General features: G+C 29.0%; 1 long non-coding RNA gene across 2 annotated transcripts in view; it reads right to left on the reverse strand.

The window, feature by feature from the left end:
* LOC124953342 overlaps window positions 1-21,754 on the reverse strand; it is a 34,309-nt gene extending 12,555 nt beyond the window's left edge. The window contains exon 1 of one of the 2 annotated variants that reach the window (XR_007102207.1): window positions 21,171-21,754. This is a non-coding gene — a long non-coding RNA (uncharacterized LOC124953342). Of the gene's footprint in view, window positions 1-325; window positions 1,879-21,170 lie in introns of those variants that run through there. The other variant, XR_007102206.1, reaches the window with a different exon arrangement.
* Window positions 21,755-22,106: the final 352 nt, after the last annotated feature.

A 22,106-nucleotide genomic window follows, 5' to 3' on the forward strand; every position in this document is an offset into this window, starting at 1 on the left:
AGAGAGAAAGAGAGAGAGGAGAGAGAGAAAGAGAGAGAGAAACAGACATAAATAGATAGGTAGATAGATAAACAGATAGATAGACAGTATGGGAAGATGTATTTGTCCACAAAACAATGTCTACACTAGCAGCCATTTTCGATGGATGGATGGATGGCTATAGAAGTTCGTGCAAACGTATCTCCATTATGACACTTGTGCCTATTACGAGACACACGAGCATACATACAAGTATGATGAATATATACACACGTACATACACATACAATAATAAATTCTAATCGAGCTACTCAGCCTATCAATGATTTAACGCTATTAGACCTACCGCAGAGTGGAGTAATCCATCAGTCTGATCAATGCTCGAGCCACATCACTTAGAAAATAATTTCAACAGTATTACGTGCTAAATCGTTTTCAATCATTTTCTCTAATCAAAACAAAACTGAAAATGACAACATATATACACGCAAAGAGAGAGAGAGAGAGAGAGAGAGAGAGAGAGAGAGAGAGAGAGAGAGGTCTTAACTCTACTTTTTTTTTTATACATGGTATTTATATCAAACGATCATTATTAACAGCGAGTTGATCGAAATCAATAAAGTACGTCACAACTATTGACGTGTTTCTGCCTCTCTCTTTCTCTTTTTCCCTCTTTCTCTCTCTCTCTCTCTCTCTCTCTCTCTCTCTCTATTTTCCAAGCCTGTCATCTAACTCTCTTCACTTTCTCATTTGCATCGAAACGCAATTAGATTGAAAATTCATTCGCCTCACCTTTTGTTTATCGAAGTTTGCAGGAAGCAGATCGTTTAATCTTCGAGTTGAATATATTTCAAATATTTTAGACGAAACGGGGAAAAATAAAGAAAGAGAAAGTATGAAAGGAAGGAGTATTTATGTAAAAGATGATCTAAATATTACGTTTGTTGGCTCTCCTCGAGCAAATTGGAAAAAATGAGAGAGATAGTAAAATATATATATATATATATAATTTTTTATAGTAAGAGAGATAAAGAGAGGGAGAGGCAGAGAGAGAGAGAGAGAGAGAGAGAGAAGTATATAAGATTTCTTGGGAATCGACATCTGGACACATCGAAGGTAACGTTCTTCTCTCTTCTCTTTTCTATTCTCACGAGATATCTAAAGTAAGCTTATATACCACGTGGGCAATTTCAGAGGTGATGGGCTTGACGAGCCACCGCATACAATCTGAGTAATATCAATCTATTCACCGAGATGGAAATTGCAATCTCGAATGTGTTTTACCTATTTACCACAACAACAAGAGGACGTTGATGAATCAGAGGAAGAGGAAGTTAACTTTGCAAAGTTCTCATTCCTTAGATATATTTCTTTTTTTTTCATTTCTTTTTTTTTTCAGTTGTCGTTGCTTTTTGAAATTACATTCTTAGTTACTTCTTATGATATTATTTTTAGTGTTTTCAATTTTCATGCATTACTGATTGGACATAGTTATCATTATCAAAAAGGCACGTGATATCTACTTCAACTTTATGAAACTAACTTTATACAACTGTCGTTTATCTAAATTGAAAAGTAAATAACTTCGTTATAATAGATACGCACGCATTTTACTGTATATATATATATATATTATCTTGGAATAACATGGGAAAAGATTTTAATCGTTGTACGCTCCTAAATTAATTCATTACGTTATACATGTTTGGCCTTTACTTATATATTATATTTTGATTAAACTATTTAGAAATAATCTTCTCGTTTAATTGTAACTTTGATATTACAAAAATTCATTAATTTCTATATAACCTTATAAAAAGGAAATTTATAATTCTATCCAAGAAATTACTATAACTTGTTTAACAATATATTCGTGAAACGAATACCATGATACTGATAATTCACAATTGGGTCAAAAGTCACATCAGTTATATACAATATGTCTCTCACATTTCGGTATTATGATATTCATAAAATGATTTGCGAATATGCAGATATATATATATATATATATATATATATATATATATATATATATAATTTGACGGTAGATAGAAATACGATAAATTTCACTAATTCGAAAATTGGTTGATAATGGTAATGAGAATGATGAGCTTTGTCGTAATACTTTAATGTCATTATGAATAAGCTTTGAATTTTAAAAAAGAATTGATAGCAAAAGAAATATATATATATATATATATATATATATATATGCATGCGCAATAAAATAGTAGTAACAATCTTCATATGCCAAAAACAAATTGACAATTATCAGTGAATCGATTTTGTAGCTTTCTACGAAAATTAAACAACCTTTTCATGAACATTTTCTATCTCTGTTTTTATCTCTCTATTTATATCTTTCTCTCTCTCTCTCTCTCTCTCTCTCTATCCCTCTCTCTTTCTCATTTATGTGTTTCTACGTAGTTATATACCCTGAACACGTACAAATCTAGGTTGGCGTTGATACGTGTTATTAGCCAGATTGTGGACAATTATATTGACTATGTCGTTTTGCTTTTTTTTTGTTTTCTACATTAAACGATTCTTGTATTTCATGTTACATCTAAATGTGATTAAACGATCTCTCTCTCTCTCTCTCTCTCTCTCTCTCTCTCTCTCTCTCTCTCTATGTATATATATATATATATTTATTTATTTATTTATTTATTTATGTGCATGTATGTATGTTTTGACATAGATTTTTGATCGAACTATCCTAACTTTAACTCGTGATTAATTACTCTTCCCCGTTCTCACAAAGTTTAATTACTTATCGCTTAGTTGTAACTACGTCTTAGGAGCAATTGATTTAATCTATATCGAAGTAAGAAGAAAGTATTTTAACGTTGTCTTAGATTTTACTCCGTGTCGTGAGATATATTTTTCGAAGGGAAAAATAAATAGAGAAAATATTGATCTAATAAACTGATTAATCATTAATTGATTTCGTTCGATTATTTCAATATTAAACTTTTAATATTATTAAATATTTATTATTTTTTATTCGTGCCACTTGTAAATCACATTTCAATTGTTCACATGTACTTTAATTAACGCGAATAGGATGATTATTAAATACGTGTTTATTAAAACTTCGGACGTGTTTTGATCATTTCTCTCTCTCTCTCTCTCTCTCTCTCTCTCTCTCTCTCTTTTCTTCTCTTTTTTACCTTCATATTTTTCTTTTTTTCTTTCTCTCCATTTTAAATAAAACGTCATAAAAATCTTGACAGGTTACTACATAGGCACATAGAACGTTCATTCTCATGGATAATCAATGTGAAATATAAAATGACATTGAATTTGTTAAATCAATGTGAACTATATTACATTTGTAAAGATTGATAATAATTTTTTGATTTAATTAATAAAATTAAACGTAACGGTTATGATATTAAATATAATTGATGGAATGTTTCTTAGCAATGAATTAGCATATAAATGCATATGTAAACGGTGTTGAAGATGATAAATTAATTGTTCGAGTTAACCTGTTCTGCGGTATCACTTTCATGTCATAAGTCTCTCTTGTAATTCTAAGGTTGTTCTACTGACCGCAATATGCCATACTATGAACACCAAGCCCTGACTCATAAGCCAATACACGGACTTCCTTTCTTACCGGCTAAAGAATCATAAGGGGTGTGCCGTACCTGCTGATACAAACGTCAATGTTTTATGAGCTTTAAGCTTTTTTACGATAATCATAAAAATTCCTACGATTCGTATTCATTTCGTAATAATAAGCTCGAAATCATTTCTATATTTACACTTTGATTTTATTTATTTATTTTGTATTCGTGTGCACGCGTGCGTCTGTATTTTCTTTTCTTTCTTTCTCTTTTCTTTTTTTCTTTTTTTGTTTCCATTTATTTATTTATTCGGATTATTTGAATAAATAAATTGGCAAATAAAAATGTTCAGTCATGAAACTTTATAGAGAAATTTTCTTTTGAAAATTCTTCTCGAGATAAATTAGTTCATCAAAATTCGATCCGTTAATGAGAAATTAGGAATGAGGAGACTTTGGAAAAAAAAAGTTATCTACGTTCGGATAAATCCGGGTTTTTTTACTGCAATGTTTTTGTGAAAAAGAAGAAGAGAGAACGAGAAAGAGAGAGAGAGAGAGAGAGAGAGAGAGAGAGAAAGAGAAAGAGAAAAAGTAAGAAAGAGAAAAGAATGATGGAATTTTTTCGAGAAATTACATTCTACAAGAGCATAAATTTTTTCAACGATGCAATTCGGTGAACTTTCGATGTCTCGAAATTCCACGAATTTCTCACTGGGTTCTCACGAGTTAAAGGAATTTCAAAAATCTTTTCATCGTATCTGCGGACGTATTATTGATGTTCTGTCACTTTTCTGGATAACTTTTCTCACTTTCTTTTACATACACACATACACACATATATATATATATATATATACATAGATATGGATAGATAGATAGATAGATATTTAATATATAGAAAAATAATAAATTTGTATAGAATGAAATTTTACGATGGAATTTGATTTGTTCTCTTGAACCAAATTGTTTTCGATTAGCATACAAACGAACTTTTCGAGATACAAAATCGTATATTAATATACCCAACGGCTTTTGTAGTCTCTTCGTTCCATTTAACTGAAGCGTTACTAAAATGTGTTACTGGATATTTGGTTAACAGTATTTGAGAAAAGTGCATCAAATTCGTTATCACAATTTTTACATTTTTCTCGGTCTTTTTATTTTATTTTATTTTTATTTTTATTTTTTTCTTTTCCTTTCTTTTCTTTTCTTTTTTTTTTTTTTTGTTAAACACATCACGTCACCTACAATGAATATAATTATGTTCTTTTATATTATCAATTTAATATTTCACTTTTAATAACAATTATTATTTCTTTTCATATATAATAATAATACAGACGTAAGTAAAATTTTGTAGCTGTTTATACGTTTGATCAATGTTAACAGAACTTTGTAAAATGTTATGCATTAGAAGATTAACCCTGGATTTACTATGACAATTGTAACTAGTGGTGTCTCATTAGTTACTAGTCCCAGTTTTCCTTTCTTCTCAAACGTAACGAGGTCGTGCCATTCATATCCTTTCTCTTTTTATAATTCATATCTGACCAACTTTTACTCTCTTTCTCTTCTCTCTCCCTCTCTCTCTCTCTCTCTCTTTCTCTTTCTTTATCTCAGTATGGATTTAGATTACACAACATGATCTAAAGATGCTGTTAAGAACTCGTATTATTATCTTCTCTTTCTCTCTCTCTCTCTCTCTCTCTCTTTTTTTTTTTTTATTTTAAATTAAGCCCTTAACACGATCAAGCCATATTTAAGATAGTAAAGTCTCGTTTCTCCATTTCTTTTTTTCATATAAAAAAGTGCGAAGTTAAATTAAGACCAATGGTAAAAGTTTCGCAAGGTTTTTCTCTCTCCCTCACGAGAGGTTGATAAGAAAAAAAAAAAAAAAAAAAAAAGAAAAGGAAAAAAAAAAAAAGAAAAAAAAAAAAGAAGAGCAAGAAAGGAAAACAAAAAAAAAAAGAAAAGAAGAAGAGAAGAAAAAAGGAAGAAAAGAAAGAGGAAAAGAAAATACCAAGAGGAAAAAGGAGCTCCTTCAATGTGGATGTTGAAACAGTAAAATTACGGTTCCCCCTTCCGAAAAGTGGCTATAACTACTTCAATACATTGCCATCATTATTTTCTTAGTCCGGGTGTATAAAACGAACGACTTTCTACTGAATTACATTTTTATTATGCCCCCCAGTGATAGGATCATTATTCAAAAAGATCATTTTCTTATCAGACGATGAATATAGTGTGACACCATTTTGATAACAACTTTTCATCCGTCGAGGTTTCTCTTTTAATTGTCTTTTATGTGTTCACATGGTTTCTATATATTTATATATATATATATATACACACATGCACACGTATATGTACAGATATATGTATACAGAGAGAAAGAGAGAAAGAGAGAGAGAGAGAGAGAGAGAGAGAGAGAGAGAGAGAGAGAACGAACATGTATGGCTTCAGGAAAACAAAAATATCTAAGGTTTCATTATTTTCTCGTGTAATTAATCGTCATTAATTTCATTTATTATTCTTAACATTTCGTCAAGCAGAATTAATCCTCTTTGTAGATGGATTAAGCTCGAAACGACTTACTTTATCCTCTCTATTTCTATTGTACTTGGCCTCAAGCTTTGCCTACTCCTGTCTGACTCTTAACAAACTGCTACTACTCACGCGATATTCAGACAAGAATAGTTACCTGTGCATTTAGAAAGTACCTTTGACTATTTACGTTGTTTCAATCGTTTAATGAAATAGGAAGGTAGATTTTTATATAAATTAGAAATGCATTAGAAGATTGTAAGTCAAAAGAAATGTTTTTAATACGTCAAAGTGTGAATCAATTAATTAAAATTAATTAAAAAGTATCCTTTGTTTGTTCCTTTTTTTCTTTTTTTTCTGTTTTTTTATTTTTCTTTTTTTTTTTTTTTTGTTTGATGAAACGTGGTCGCTGATGAAAAAAAAAAAAAGAAAAAAAAAACAAAAGAGAGAAAGAATTGATCTAAACGAAGAAATATTTTAATTTAGATGAAATTTTTATAATTCAAGATTCTTTTCACTTATGAGAATTCAAGATTATCAATATTTTCTATTTTTATTTTGTTAATTGGATCAATTTTGAAAGAAATCACTCTATCTTAGATCATAAATATAAAAAATTGATTATTGCGATGAGGAAATAAATTTGAATTTTCGTATTATTAGTGCATGAAGATTGCAATTAATCGAACAGAATGAACGAGATATTGTCCGGTCAGAGATTTTCGACTAGGAGATGCATGTCCCTCGAGGTAAGAGCATCCTACTTAGAGAAGCTTGTTCGATAGGCTCATAGATCATAAACTGGTTGGTACTGTGCTCGACGTAGGTAATTTAGATAGATACTAGAGACTCTCGAGCGTAAAACTGAATATACGGTGAATTAATTGTTCCCCGTTTAAGTGGACATCAAGCTTTGCTGCTTCAAAATCGAACGTGTCGTCTTCCCCAATGTGTGAAATTACTATGGGCGACCTACTATGGTCCATCATGGCTATTCATTGTATCAATTTCTAGGATGACTGAGTTTCACGTAACCATAGAGAAAGTTGATCGATCTTGATAAATAATTTTCCTTTACGATATATAGAAATATTATGTATTAATTATTCATCATTAATCTCTCGTCTCTTTTATTTTATTTCTTTTATATATACTTTATTTTTTTCCTTCTTTCTTTATCTTTCTTTCTTTTTTTTATTTTTTTTTTTTTTTTTTTTAGATGAAAAATATAATTTTTTCAATCAATAAATATTAATATTTTTCATATAAATCTTCGCAAAGAAATAAGAAGAATCATCAATCATCGTGGCTTTGCTGTTAGATAATACTATTTATTTTTACAAAAAAAAAAAAAAAAAAAAAAGAGAGAGAAATAAAAGAAAAATCAATTTTCTCTAATCCACGTAACACAATATAAAAATGATCCTTGCGGTTCATACGTAATATATCCTTGATTCATCGAGAAAATCCGTTTAAATTTTAAGACCACGAAAATTGTGGAGGATCGAACGATCGATCGAAAAGTTTAGTGAACGATTTCGTACTAATACCGTAATCCTCTTTATTCCTTCGTCTGTATAATCGTGATAAAGTAAATGCCGCGTAGGAATCGATAGAATTAATGCGGAGATTATAGTTCACCCTTCCATTATTTATTTTCTACCCTAAATTCATTTCTTCGTATAATTAAGCGTCTTCGTATTTATTTAATATATATATATATATATATATATATATATATATATATAAGTAATAACAATCAGTTTTCCATACATTATATTTAGTTAGACATTTAAGTGATACAAGTCAGCCATTTGAATGGTATAAGTAAATTACTCTTACGAGATCAGACGTTTAAGTAGTACAAGTAAATAAGCTTATGTATTTAAGCGTGTATATATATATATATATATATATATATATATATATATATATATATATGTAAATCATTTTAAATCAATTTTGTTCATACTAATATACGAATATATTTCGACGTTAAACAAGTTAGAAATATCATCGAAGTATTCTATAGACAGATATGATGATGAGAGATAGAAAAGTAAGATACAAAGTTTCACTTACTGTCACAGAGAATATTCTAGTTCCATTTATGTTCTACATCAAAGTAACATATTCGAAATGAATATAACTTGAATAAAATTTTGTATCATCGTAGAAATGATTTATCGAAAATTCATTTCATTTTAAAGTAATTGAATTAATTTAATGAAACATTTTGGATAAGTATATTAAAGTTTCTATGAACAACAGTGGAAATTCGTAAATCTAAGATTGAATTCGATCGCTTTGTGGTTCTTAGGATGGCTTAGAAGACATGATGCCTTGTACAAGTATCGAGGAAATGTTACAAAGGATAAGAGTGAGACAGAGATTGACAGATAGATAAAGAGAGATAAAAAGAGAGAGAGAGAGAGAGAGAGAGAGAGAGAGATAGCAAAGATAAAACGGCATATTGCTTTTCTTGAGGTCATGGTACACGTTTAATGAAAGAAGAAAAAAGAAAAAAACAAGATTTATAAAGGAAATTAGCGCGGATAAACGTTTTTCTTTCGAAGTCTGTTCTTGATTACATTTTGATATTATCGTCATTCTTGGACTTTAGTCAAGAATCCTCCCTTTACCCCTATCCTCTTACCCCTCCGACACTCTCAAATCCGAATTGTATTTTACGAGATGTCGCTATTTCTTCTGTTGCTCCTTTGTAAGGATCCAATTACAACGATTCTGGATGAGAGTTCCTTAATAAGTATCTCTTCGAGGCATGCTCGTAAACCTTCGACCGTTCGTTCATCCTTAACCTTTATTTTTTTTTTCCTTTTTTCCTCCCCTCCTTTTCCCTCCTTTTCCTCCACCTCCCCGACCTTCTTGATCCTCCTCTTTTCGTTTCCTCTCCTTTGCCTTTTTGACTTTGTGCGTTCGTCCTCTCTGAAAATGCTCATCCCTTTTTTTTCTCCCTCCCTTTTATCGTCGTTTGAGATGTTTTTTATCTCTTACTCTCTTCTCTTAGATATCCAACTCTTATAAATCTTTCTTGAGAATAATCTCGAATCTAAAAGCAATCCTTGTCCTTTCTTATTTTTCTTTTTTTCTTTTTTTTTCATCCTTTTTATTTTTTTCTATTTTTTTTTTTTATTTATTTTATTTGATTTTATTTTTTTTTTTTTTTTTTTTCTACGAAGGCTCGTAAAATAAATCAGATCATTATGGTTTTAGTTTGATAGTCTTAGAGATACTTTTTATCTTATCACGTATATGGGTACAACATTTTTCTTTTCTCTCTCTCTCTCTCTCTCTCTCTCTCTTGCACGAAGAACACGTGATATAAATTTTATTAAGGTTCGGTAAAAGAAAAGAAAAGAAAAGAAAAGAAAAAAAAAAAAGAAAGGGAAAAGAGAAGAAACCATAATTCTGATTCTTATCGATGTTAGACTACGACGATAAATAAATGAGCGAAACGTCGTTGTTATCAAACGAATACTTTTCTTTTAATTGAATCGTTCTCTCCTATATTTTAATAGCATATATCATTTATTGAAAATAAACGGACGAAACCCTTCACTCCCCCCCCCCCCCCCCCCTGCCTCGTCCTTCCCATTTCTTTTTCTGTTTTTTTTTTTTTTTTTGGAATGAAACGTCTAAGTTGGTAGTTTCTTTTAAATATTACAACAAATTGTGTTTACAGTTCACGTTCGCTGAGAAAATTAATTTCCATGAGGTTAGTTGAAAGTTTACACGAACATATTTGTATACGTACGTTTATCTCTTTTTTTCTTTTTTTTTCTTTTTTTTTTTTTTTCTTTGCTTCTCTTTTTTGGCGCGAGGAAGGATGTGAGAGGTGATAATAGTTGTTTCAATGGCGATAGTAGATTTTTCCTAGATGAAAATAATTGTTGAATGATCTTCGTGAAAGAAATTTCGTTGTTATTTTCTTGTTAAAAATAAAAATAAAAAAAAAAGAAAAAAAGAAAAACAGAAAAAATAAAAACACAATATTTCCTTTTTCTTCCTGTTTCCCGTCGATTTTTTGGATTATTAAAGCTAATGTCCTTTGGTAATCATTCTTCTTTTAAAACGAGGGATGGTAGAACGCCTTCTTTTTTTTTTTTTTTTTTTTTTTTTCTTTATTAAGCGATTATCCAGATAACGAGGTACATACTTGACCAAGGAAAAGATGCTTTTAAGACGCCCAAATATCTTCGGTACTTGACGTTTCCTTATTATTCGATCAAATTTTTTATCGAAAAAGAAAATGTTAATAATAGATGTCAGCCTCGTTCGAAGAAAAATTTTACGTGAATATTTTTAGAGAGAAACAGAGAGAGAGAGAGAGAGAGAGAGAGAGAGAAAGAGAGAGAGAGAGAGGGAGAGAGAGAAGAAAGAAAGAAAGAATATAAATATCCTCGTACAATATTATTCGACTCTTCTCGAATTCACAGAATAAAAAGTAACGTTTGACACAGCTGGTATATTTTTTCCTCGTGCATACATCTTGGTAGTTACTTAGGTTACTATCCTTCGATATCGCTTTTCTCCCTACAAATGCGAATTGGAATTTCCAATGTGTTGAAAGATATTTTTTAACGTCCGACATCATATTGGCAAAAAATACAACTGTCCTACGTGAATTGATGTCAATGGGGTGAAAAAAAAAAAAAAAAAAAAAAAAAAAAAGAAAAAGAATATCTCTAGAGAAATTTTATCCAATGGAAATTTTATCTATAAATTCAAAATAAATATCTTCCATATACGTGTAATATTTATACGTATAAAATAAAAAAATTTATGTTATTGTTTATTGTTATAAACCTTCTCTGTCTCTCTCTCTCTCTCTCTCTCTCTCTCTCTCTCTCTCTCTCTCTCTCTCTCTTTCTCTTAAATAAATATTTAATAAAATATGTTTTCAATGATCAAAAAATATAATTTCGAAGTATGAATTTTTATTAGAAATTGCGACGCAATCTTAGGTAATTTGAAAATCAGATTTTTCTTTTTCTTTTTTTTTCCCCCCCTCTTTTTCTTTTCCGCAAATTTGAAAAGATCGATTAGTTAGAATTTATAAAGAAAGATTTCCGCGTCTTTGAAGTTCAGTTTTATTATTTATTTTATTTTTTTTTTTTTTTTTTTAGTTATTAGCACCCTAAATTAGAGAACTTTTCAAAGTTTCAACTAAGAATGCATTCTGTATGAGGCATCAAATGGATTTTCAAACTCGCGTGGCAAACCATACGTTTTCTCTGAGAAATCCAACTAGAATTTATAACTCGATGCACTCGCATTTTCTGTCACGTTTTATCGCGTTTTATCACGTAGGCATCCTCGTTATTTTCCTCCTCATTATCATTCTACCTCCTACTCCTTCTCCTTTCTAAACTTCAACGTAGATGGGTATATCATATTTTCTCGATGTTTTAACCAAACGTAAATTATTCAAAAATGAATTAATCTTTTTATTTGATATGAAATATTATTAATAAATAATAATAATAATAATAACAATAATATCACTTTTTTTTTTTTTTTTGAGAGAGAGAAAATAGAACGAGGAAGAAGATAATGAAAAGAAAAAAAAAAGGAAAAAAAGAAAGAAAAAAAAGGTTTGGTATTAAATTATTATGATATATCGAATTTAACGTGATATCAATTGTAATGAAGTAAAATCAACGTTCAAGCTTTTAATAAGGATATTCAAGAGAACAAAACGCTTATGTAATTGACTTTATGTCGATATCGCAGAACGATATTTTATCAAAAAAAGAATATATTATCGGCGATTGAAGTAATATATATATATATATATATAGTAATATATATATATATTTTTTTTTTTTTTATAGAAGAAATGCTGATCTATCTTGTTACACAGGAAATATACAAGTGACTTTTCAATATCCTTTAAGAAAATCTAGAAGTAATATAAATCTTTAAAATAACATGTTAGGATATATTTTTATCTTTTTTTCCAAATAGATAGATAGAGAGAGAGGGAGATAAATAGAGAAAAGGAAAAAAATTGTTTATTGCGATGGAAATCTACTGCCACGTTAAAGGGTGAGAAAATATTATAACGACTGCGACGTTACTGGCTTCTACGTTAGTATACTTTAAACATAGGTATGCTTTGAAAAGTTGGAATGGAAAATTTCTACTTCGCGTTGAATTTTTTATTTTATAACATTTCTCCCACCCTTTTCCTTTTATTATTATTTTTATTATTATTATTATTATTATTATTATATATTTAATGTCTCTTTTTACGAGATTAAAAAGTCATTCAACATCAAAAGCATATCTACGTCAAATAATTAAAGTTATTGGAGCAAAAATGAAAAAACGAAAGAGAAAGAGAACAAAGAAAGAGAGAAAAGTATTTCTCACGGATTTCCTGAAAAATTTCTAGATATAACTGTAAACCAGCAGAAAACATTTTTCTTTCTCTTTCTCCTTTTTTTCTCTCTCTCTCTCTCTCTCTCTCTCTCTCTTTTTCTCGGAGAAAGCTCGTAATTGTTATGACGGATGATAAAAAGAAAGTTGAAACGATGCGTAAGGATTAATGCAAATATATTCTCCAAGTTGTTAAATGAGTTCTAGAGAGGTTGACTGATGGAACTTTGTAGATAACTCAAATAGAAATTTGTTATACGATTCCCCTAGTTGCACCCTAGAGATTTCCCTGTCGTTAGTACTACTTTTACCTTTGCCTGCCGATCTCTCTTATCCCTGTACTTTCTAGTTGATTTCTTTTTTTCTTTTTTTTTTTTTTTTTAATCTACAAATCTCCACAATAGTTAGAAAATAATTATGTTTGATATGTCGAATACATTATACGAATTTTCTTTTTTCAAAACAATTTTTTAATCATCGATACTCTGCGTGATCATTTCATCGATATATATATATATATATATATATATATATATAAATATACAAAAATATACACAATATACACACGCATAAACGTGTATCGATGATATTTGGCCTACTTTCATGTAGATTTACTAAGTTGAAATTCGTGATGGTTTAACCACGGCTCTACGTTAACTCCAGACTTTAGTAAGATGGCGAAATCCACTTATAACGTTAGAGCTCTTAATGGTTTTACGAGACGAAGTGAGGGATGGATCAAGATACTGCTTCATATACTCTCTCTCTCTCTCTCTCTCTCTCTCTCTCTCTTTCTCTCACCCTATTTCTCAGACGTAGTATACTAATGTTCATTGTGATGCCACGACAAAACCATAGAGCTATTGCTAAAATGTTTGTCATCCTGACACTGGAGTAACGTTTCACTGAGATAAATTTGCATAGAAATTATTCCCAGTTTCTTCATAATCTATAATTGTTTCGATGTTTCTAACGAATATGATATTTAAAATGAATATTCGAAGATGAGATGAGGATTACAAAAAAGAAAAAAAAAAAAAAAAAAATCTCTCCTTTTTTTTCGCAAAAGAATGATTTCGAAAAAGTTTTCAATTTTGAAATGAATCGAAAATAATACTCGTCAGTAAAAATCTTCTAAATTTACATGTATTTTCTGATGACGAATTCGAATTCGTATTATCGAAGAAAGAAGAATGAATTCTTATAAATTTAGATGGACTTTAAAGAATAGTAAATCACCTCGTAAATCTATGCTTGGTTCTCTTAACAAAGTCGACGACAAGAACTTCCTTGCATTTCGTTACGGATAATAAGATTTATTACCAAGAACCCTATTTCTCTTCTCTGTCCAGAGAAACGTTACGGAAATTCGATATCGACGCGCGGATCTACTACTTCGAGATTTGTCCTGATATCGTATTACAGATCATCGCCAATCGTTTTCGACGTTTATTGGATCAAATGTATCTCTAATCTATCTAAAGTCCAAAAGAAGTTTCTTTTGAAGGAGTTACTTCAATGATAAGATAAAATGATCATGCTCCCTTCAAATAATAGACTATAAAATAATATAAAATAATGCTTCGATTTTTAAATGATTTAATAAGAAACTTAACGTGTTTAAATATTCAATACGTGGATGCTGTAAAATATGTGTTAAAAAAAAGATAGAGAGAGAGAGAGAGAGAGAGAAAGAACAAAATTTGAAAATTTTTTTGCAACAAAAAATATTCATGAAATTAGTTTATTATATTGTCATTCACTTAATTATTAATTAAAATAGATATTTACTCTATCGAAAGAAACTGATGTATACTTAATACGATAATCTAATTGATAATGATATAAATTATTTAAAAATTCTTTTCGATGGTTTTAATCAAAACCATCGAAAAGATATGATAATAATCGTGGGAGTTTACTTGAACAATTTGAATTCCACGAATGGAAGAGTAAAGTAAATTCCTTAGTTCTCTTCTTGAGAATAAGAAATGAGCAAACTGTTAAAAAAAAAAAAAAAAAAAAAAAAAAAAAAAAAAAAGAAACGAAAAACTTTCTTTCCATTGAAATCTGATTACACTTTTAGCTTTAAGGATCATGGAGGAGAAAAGTAAAAAAAAAAGGGATTGATTTTAAACGCCTAAGTTAACAAACGTTATCATTACGAAAAAGGAACTTTTCTCATTTGTGACATTTTTGTTCAATAAAATACAAATTTAATCGAATTCTGATCGATGATCAAATAGAAGATAACGAAGAAGAAGAAGAAGAAGAAAAAAAAAGGAAAACGAACTTGAGAATTCTACAGGTGGTTTTAAGCCGTTCATTTTTATTCAATTAAATAAATATATTTTATAATTTTTTGTTGTATATATCTATCGTATAAATACAAATATATTATATTTTGACGCAGATGTTATTTAACAAACAGTTGAAATAAATATTGAATATTCCCACGCTCAAAGGAAGATATTCATCGAGTTGTTCTCATAAATATCTCTAGCTATCTCTTTAGTAAATAGATACCTCTCGGCGGAGGGCGAAGTTCACGACAACATGTATTAGCCCGGATTTGCTAAGATAATAAGATTAATTATTATCCTAACGCCTAACTCTCGTTAGATTTCCGTATCGAACTACTTTCCGTATCGGCTTTTCTTTTGTCTGTTTTTTCCTTTTTTCTTTTTTCTTGTTTTTCTTTTTTTTTTTTTTTTTTTTTCTTTCGTTTCTTATCAGCCTCAAATAAATTTGAATTATTGATATTTTCGAAGAATCAATTGTTTTTCTATCCATTTGTTATCATCGAAAAGAATAAAATAAATTATTTCGTTTGTCATGAATTTTTTTTTAATATTTAATAAAATTACATGAACACGATTACGATATTGAATTGATTATTTTTTTCAATAGACATGTGTATTATTTAATACAGATTAAAATTCAAGGGGGACATTAATTATAATTACGAAATATTTTCTTTTATTCGATCTTGATATTCAGATATTCATCAAAATCGAAAGTATGATATTTGTAATTGACATTTCGCTATACGTCGGTCAATCGAGTATACCCTTTAATATGGGCCGAGCAATTTCGTCCGCAATTTCCATATCCATATGCAAGCTACATGATTGGTCCGTGGTATTCTTGAATAATCTCATACAATTCTCTACACAGGAGAGAGAGAGAGAGAGAGAGAGAGAGAGAGAGATCGATACTTTAAACAACAAGATTACGAATTTCTTCTATATTTCGAAATTATAAATTTTATGTTAAAGCGAATATCTCTCTTCTTTCTCTTTTAGTCAACGTTTGATTTAAAAAAAATAAAAAAATAAAAAAAATAAAAAAAAAGAAGAAAAAGAAAGAAAGAGATTCTTTAGGTTTCTCAAAGTAAGAAGATATAGAGCTGAAATTTGTATATACATATTTATATAGAGAGAAAGAGGAAAAAAAGAGATAGAGAGAGATAGAGAGAGAAAGAGAGAGAGAGACAGAGAGAGAGAGAGAAAGAGAGAGAGAGAGAGAGAGAGAGAGAGAAAGAGAAAGAGAGAGTGAGAAATAGGTGTCTTTTGATATTCTGTAGTGCACTTTTTATTACCATATGAAATTGGTCTCGATCAAGTTATCCTTTTGAAGATGGTACTCACGTTCCATGTGATTTTATTTCCTCGTTCTTATCAATTTTCTTCATTCTTTCTCTCTCTCTCTCTCTCTCTTTCTCTCTCTCTCTCTCTCTCTCTTCGTTTCACACTACCTCTTCCTATTTTTTTTGTTATTATATAATTTATCAACCACTAATGAAACCATGAAATAATTCTGACATTTCTAACATTGAAATTTATAATATTTCTTTGAAACTTATTATTATTAATCTTGTGATTATTTATGATATTAATTATTAAAAAAGATTTTCTATATGATTATCTTAGATTACTAAGGGTTTTGATAAAGAGACAAGGGAAAAAATAAGAAAATAATCTAATCTCGATGTCTGGTATAAACGAACTGTGTAAAAAAAAAAAAAAAAAAAAAAAAAAAAAAAAAAAAGAAAAAAGAAAAATGAGAATGAAACAGATCGATGCTCATACGTTTCAATTATCAAATCTAGATCGATCTTCTTTCCTATCGCTTAACACCTAAGAACTAATATTGTTAGTTCACCTTCGACGTTTAACCGAATCATCCATCAAGCTCGATTTTCAACACATCGTTCTTGAACTACGATCTCTTCTCTCTCTCTCTCTCTCTCTCTCTCTCTCTCTCTCTCTCTCTCTCTCTCTCTCTCTCTCTCTCTCTCTCTATCTATCTGTCTTTCTCTTGGGAAATCTCGATTGCCATTTAATTCGTAACGACGTCTTAGACAATTTTCTTTTTACGCCTGTAACAACTGTTTACGAGAAGATTAATGAAAATATCTGAAATTAATCGTTAGATTAATCGAGCGGATAAAATCTAAAAGAAAAATTTATAAGTTTTCCAATAAATATCGAATAGAATTTAATAAATGCGATAATTCAAGTAAAATAATCTAAATAAATTGTTTGACAATCGATGATGGTTTTAATCAAAAAAAAAAAAAAAAAAAAAAAAAAAAAAAAAAAAAAAGAAATTTTTAATGAAATGTAAAATAATCATTGAATCATAAATTTTAATTGATTCAAATTGAACGAATGCGTTAATTATTAAAATTAATTTGAATAGATTGTTTATTAATTGATGAGAAAGTTTTATAAAAAAAAAAAAAAAAAAAAAAAAAAATTCTTCTCTATGTAGAATAGACTTCAGATAGTAAATTTTAATTGATTTAAATTTAATGAATGGAGTAATTAGTTTCGTTGTAAAATAACCCGAGTGGATGTTTAATAAAAAGAAAAGTTATGAGGGAGGTTGTTATATACGCTTAAAAAAAACAGAAAGAAAAAAAAAAAAGAAAAAAAATTTTCTACGTGTGAAATAAACTTTGTAGATTGTAAATTTTAATAGAGAGAGAGAGAGAGAGAGAGAGAGAGAGAGAGAGAGATAGAGATAGAGAGAGAGAAAGAGATAAAATTTTTATAAAAGTTTCAATTTCTTGTCTACATTTATTTTATTTTCATATTGTAAAAGCGTCCATTTTGCATAATGTTTCCTTATTTAATTTAGCGTGTTACAACCATGTTGAATTTGCCAATCATCATCGTAAAACATCGTAAAAAATCGTATAAAATTTGAACTTTCTCGATTACTCATCGTGTCAGAATTCCTATCCATGATCATTCGTTCCCTTTACTAACTCTGACATCAAAATTACTACGGGTCTCGAATGACTGCCCATACTTCACTCTAAAACAATTTTTCTCTTTTTTCTCCCTTTTTCCTTTTCTGTTTTTTTTTTTTTTTTTTTTCGAAATAAAGGTTTCGGAATTGTTCATGTATTTTATTCCTGACATTTATGTTCTTCCAACGAAAAAAAAAAAAAAAAAAAAAAAAAGAAAAAAGAAAAACAAACACAAAAAGAAAGGGAAAAAAATGTTTCCGACATGTCTTTCTCCCTTTTGATTTGCGTACAATATTTCATGATTATTATATTCGTTCGTTTTTTTTTTTTTTTTTTTTTTTTTTTTTTTTGTAAAAATTTTCAATTTTTATATATATATATATATATATATATATATATATATATATCACGAGACTCATTAGATAGCATTTTAAAAGTTCCTTTGAAAAGAAAATACACCAATGTTTGTCGTGCAAATAAAAAGAAAAGAAAAGAAGAGAAACCGAATAAAATGATCAATTAACTTGTAGGTTATATATACTTCAAAAAATAATAAATTTCATTTGCAAGCGATATTTAAATTTGTTCGGTTTTTTTTTTTTTTCTTTTTTTTTTCTTTTTTTTTTCTTTTTTTTTTTCCATTGCACACTGCAACAAGTCGAATATATTTTCTTTATAAAAGTTGTAACTTTAAAGTCACAACTAGAGAATACACGTCATATAATCTTTTCTCTTTTTTTTTTTTTTTGTTTGATTCGAAGAAACATAAAAATAAAAGAAGAGAAATAAAAATTTTTCTTTTAATTCCTTCTATTCATTACTAAGAAAAATATACGGAAGGAAATTGAACGTGTTAGAATGCTAACAGCCTTTAGGCTCTATTTCTATGATGTACGTGTATATATATATATATATATAGAGAGAGAGAGAGAGAGAGAGAGAGAGATACATACATATTTTTATGCTCGATATTCGAATAAACAAAGAATGGTGAAAAGAAATCATTTCTGGTTCGTTAAATCTAAGACGATGGGGGAAAGAATCCTATCGTAAATTATTTTGAAAAGTATACATATATTCTTTTCTAACATTTTTTTTTCACTCACATTATTTTCATAACGATGATTAATCGTTTTCAACATTTATAAATTAAAAAATCACATTTTTTCTCATCGTCGTTAAAATTTATAAGTGGAAAGAAAAAAGATCTACATTTGAGAAATTTGTATAACAAAAGTGCAACGTAAAAATAATGATAGAAATTAATTGCCATACTTTGGAATATGTTACGATCTGATGGATCTATATAAAGTTTACGAGCACCTACGAAACGTGCGAAAATGATATATCTATGATGAAATGTTCCCTGGGAGGATGATATTACGTGTTGGTAATGTCCACAAAAATGTTTGAATACGAGAAATGAGATCCGATCGAAATTTATTCGTATGGTATCATTAAAAAATTGTCTTCGTTAAAATATAAATGAGGTATCGTTTGTTAACCTTTGTAGTTAATTACGTGAATGGCCATTAACCTTCTTCGAAAATTCATTGATCGTCGCGTATTGTCAATATTCATTTGGAAAATATTCAAATATTATTTCCAATCCTTAAGGGCTCTTATAATTCAAAAACGAATATATATATATATATATATATATATATATATATATATCAATAGAAACAACTTTGATATTTGATTTAAAATTAAAAATAAAAAGAAGAAACAAAAAAAGTGAATAAACGAATGAAGCACTGATTGCAAAGTACAATTGAAATGATAAAAAATGTTTTTGTCTTCTTCTCCTTTTTTTTTCTTTTTTTTTTCTTTTTTTTTTTTTTTCTTTTTTATTTTCAAACTGTCATTTACTTGTAGAAAATTCGTGAGATTAGCCTTTTCGAATTATTCGAAAATCCGATTTATGAGGAAATTACGATGAAATTTCACGTTTTATCCGTACTCGTGTCAACTGTCTCACGTGAGCGGACTCATTGTCATGAGCATAATATAATCACAGATGCGGAATCTAACTGGTCTTTTCGATCGTTCGTATGGAAAAATACTTTAGGTCACCTAAGTCGACTTTTAAAAAGAAGATTTTCATTGTTTCAAATGAATTCAATTTATTTCGAGAATAATACGCGCAGCTACGTTTCATTTATGATAGCATTAGAAATTTCGAATATTTTTTTTTTTCTTTCAATTCTCATTATTTCTTGTATTAACTTTCCATTGTACTTTGTTTACTTATTTATTTATTTTATTTATTTTATTTATTTATTAATTAATTTATTTATTTATTTTTTTTTTTTTTTTTTTTTTTTTTTAATATAAATCTTTAAAACACAAAGAGAAAGATGGATCGTTCGATCAATTATAAAAATCCTTTGCTTCCAAATGCAACCGAATTGCAATATATCATTTATCTTGACTGTTCGACGCTTCTGGCATGGGAAAATTTTATTTTTCAAATAAAAAGGAAAAAAAAAAATAAATGAATAAATGAAAATAAATAAATAAATAAAAAGAAAAATAATTCATCCGTCGATCTATCGATCTTTAATTGTAAACGCAAAGACAACGAGGAATGGGTATCAAAGAGAGACAGAGAAACAAAACAAAGAAAAAGAAGAAGAAGATTATACAATTGCTGGTGACTCCAAATTAACTGACCGACTTTTCAATCCTTTCGTGAAAACTTTTACGTATCTTTTCGTTGTTTCCAGACACCTGAATTTACAACTTACAGGATATTCAGTATAAATTCATCTGACGTTTCACGAAGGTCTAATCTCTCTTTGTGCATATCGCAAATCGCACGCGAAGTATGAGCTTCCGCCGTGAAATAACGATAGTTCCTATTCTCCCTCCCTCCCTCCCTGCTTCCCTCCTCTCTTTCTCTTCCTCTTCCTCTCTCTCTCTCTCTCTCTCTCTCTCTCTCTCTCTCTCTTTTCTTTCTATTTCTTTTTTATTCACAATTTAATAAAAAAAAAATCGAAAGAATAGAAAACCATCATCGTAGATTTTACATTTCTCGATCATTCCTTTTTCACCATAATTTGCATTCATTCATACTTAATAATTCACTAATATTTAATTACTTTTATCGAACGATCAAATGAAACATATTATTAATGAACGAACAAGACAAATTCACCGAAGTATTTCACTTCAAAAATTTTCCATCACTCTATTCGCCGTTTTACGTATCGAGTGTTTCGAAAGTAAACGGGAAGAACTGTCCAATAAAAAAAAAAAAAAAAAAAAAAAAAAAAAAAAAAAAGAAAAACAAGGAAAATAAAAAAAAAAGGAGGGAAGCGGAAAGAAACGCGTTCGCGCTTAGAAATTAAACTATTTCTAAAGAACTATTAAAAACGAAATGATTTAAATAAAAAATAAACTCACCCGAAAATAATTTTCTTTCTTTTTCACTTCTCAAATTTTTCTCATCACTGTTCTGAAATATTTTAATTTTTTCTTTCTCTTTCTCTCTCTCCCTCTCCCTCTCCCACTCTTTCTCTCTCTCTCTCTCTCTCTCTCTCTCTCTCTTTTTCTCTTTCTCTTTCTCTTTAAATGACGTTTAGAATAAAAGGGATGAAGAAAACTCGGAGTTAGACGATCGTAACTGTACGCGCGTCTCGACGCTACTGCCCAAAGAACAGTACTCGTAGCACTCGCGTCACGAAGCTCGAACGTTAGAGCGCGTACTCGAGACGCCTCGGCGAAGAACTATCGTGCCAGCTGATTTCCACGCTTCTCTTTGCGTTTCTTTCCGCGCACACGTGCGCAACCGATACGAATTTAATCTATGTTTAGTTCTTTCTACTAGCTGACCTTTGAATCTTCGTTCATTTATTTACGGACTTAAAAAAAAAAAAAAAAAAGAAAAACATTTCTTTTCCATCGCAAGCCTTCCTTCGTACAAATGATTATATATCATTTTGTAATGTTTTTCTCTCCTTCTCCTTTTCTTCTTACTTTTTCTTTCTTTCTTTCTTTCTTTCTTTCTTTCTTTTTTTTTTTTTCTTTTTTTTTTTTTTTTTTTTTTTTTTTTTTTTTTTTTTTTTTTAATCTTTTTTACCTTTTTCCTTTGATAATGATATAACGCGTTTTAATTAAGCGATCAAACGAATTAAATCTATCCAATTAAATCTATGAACTTTTTAATGAATTAATCACTTTCCATAAGAAATAAATCCCTTTTGTCTATGAATATTTAATGATAGTTAAAATGTGATATGTGATTAAATTCAAAATTGTTACGTTAATTTTTAATAATAAGAAAAAAAATGTTTTCATAGATATCATTGACGACATTTAATAAATCGATCTACTTAAATC

The sequence above is a fragment of the Vespa velutina genome, chromosome 12 (genome assembly GCF_912470025.1).
Source record: "Vespa velutina chromosome 12, iVesVel2.1, whole genome shotgun sequence".
In the NCBI taxonomy this organism is placed as follows: Eukaryota; Metazoa; Arthropoda; class Insecta; order Hymenoptera; family Vespidae; genus Vespa; species Vespa velutina.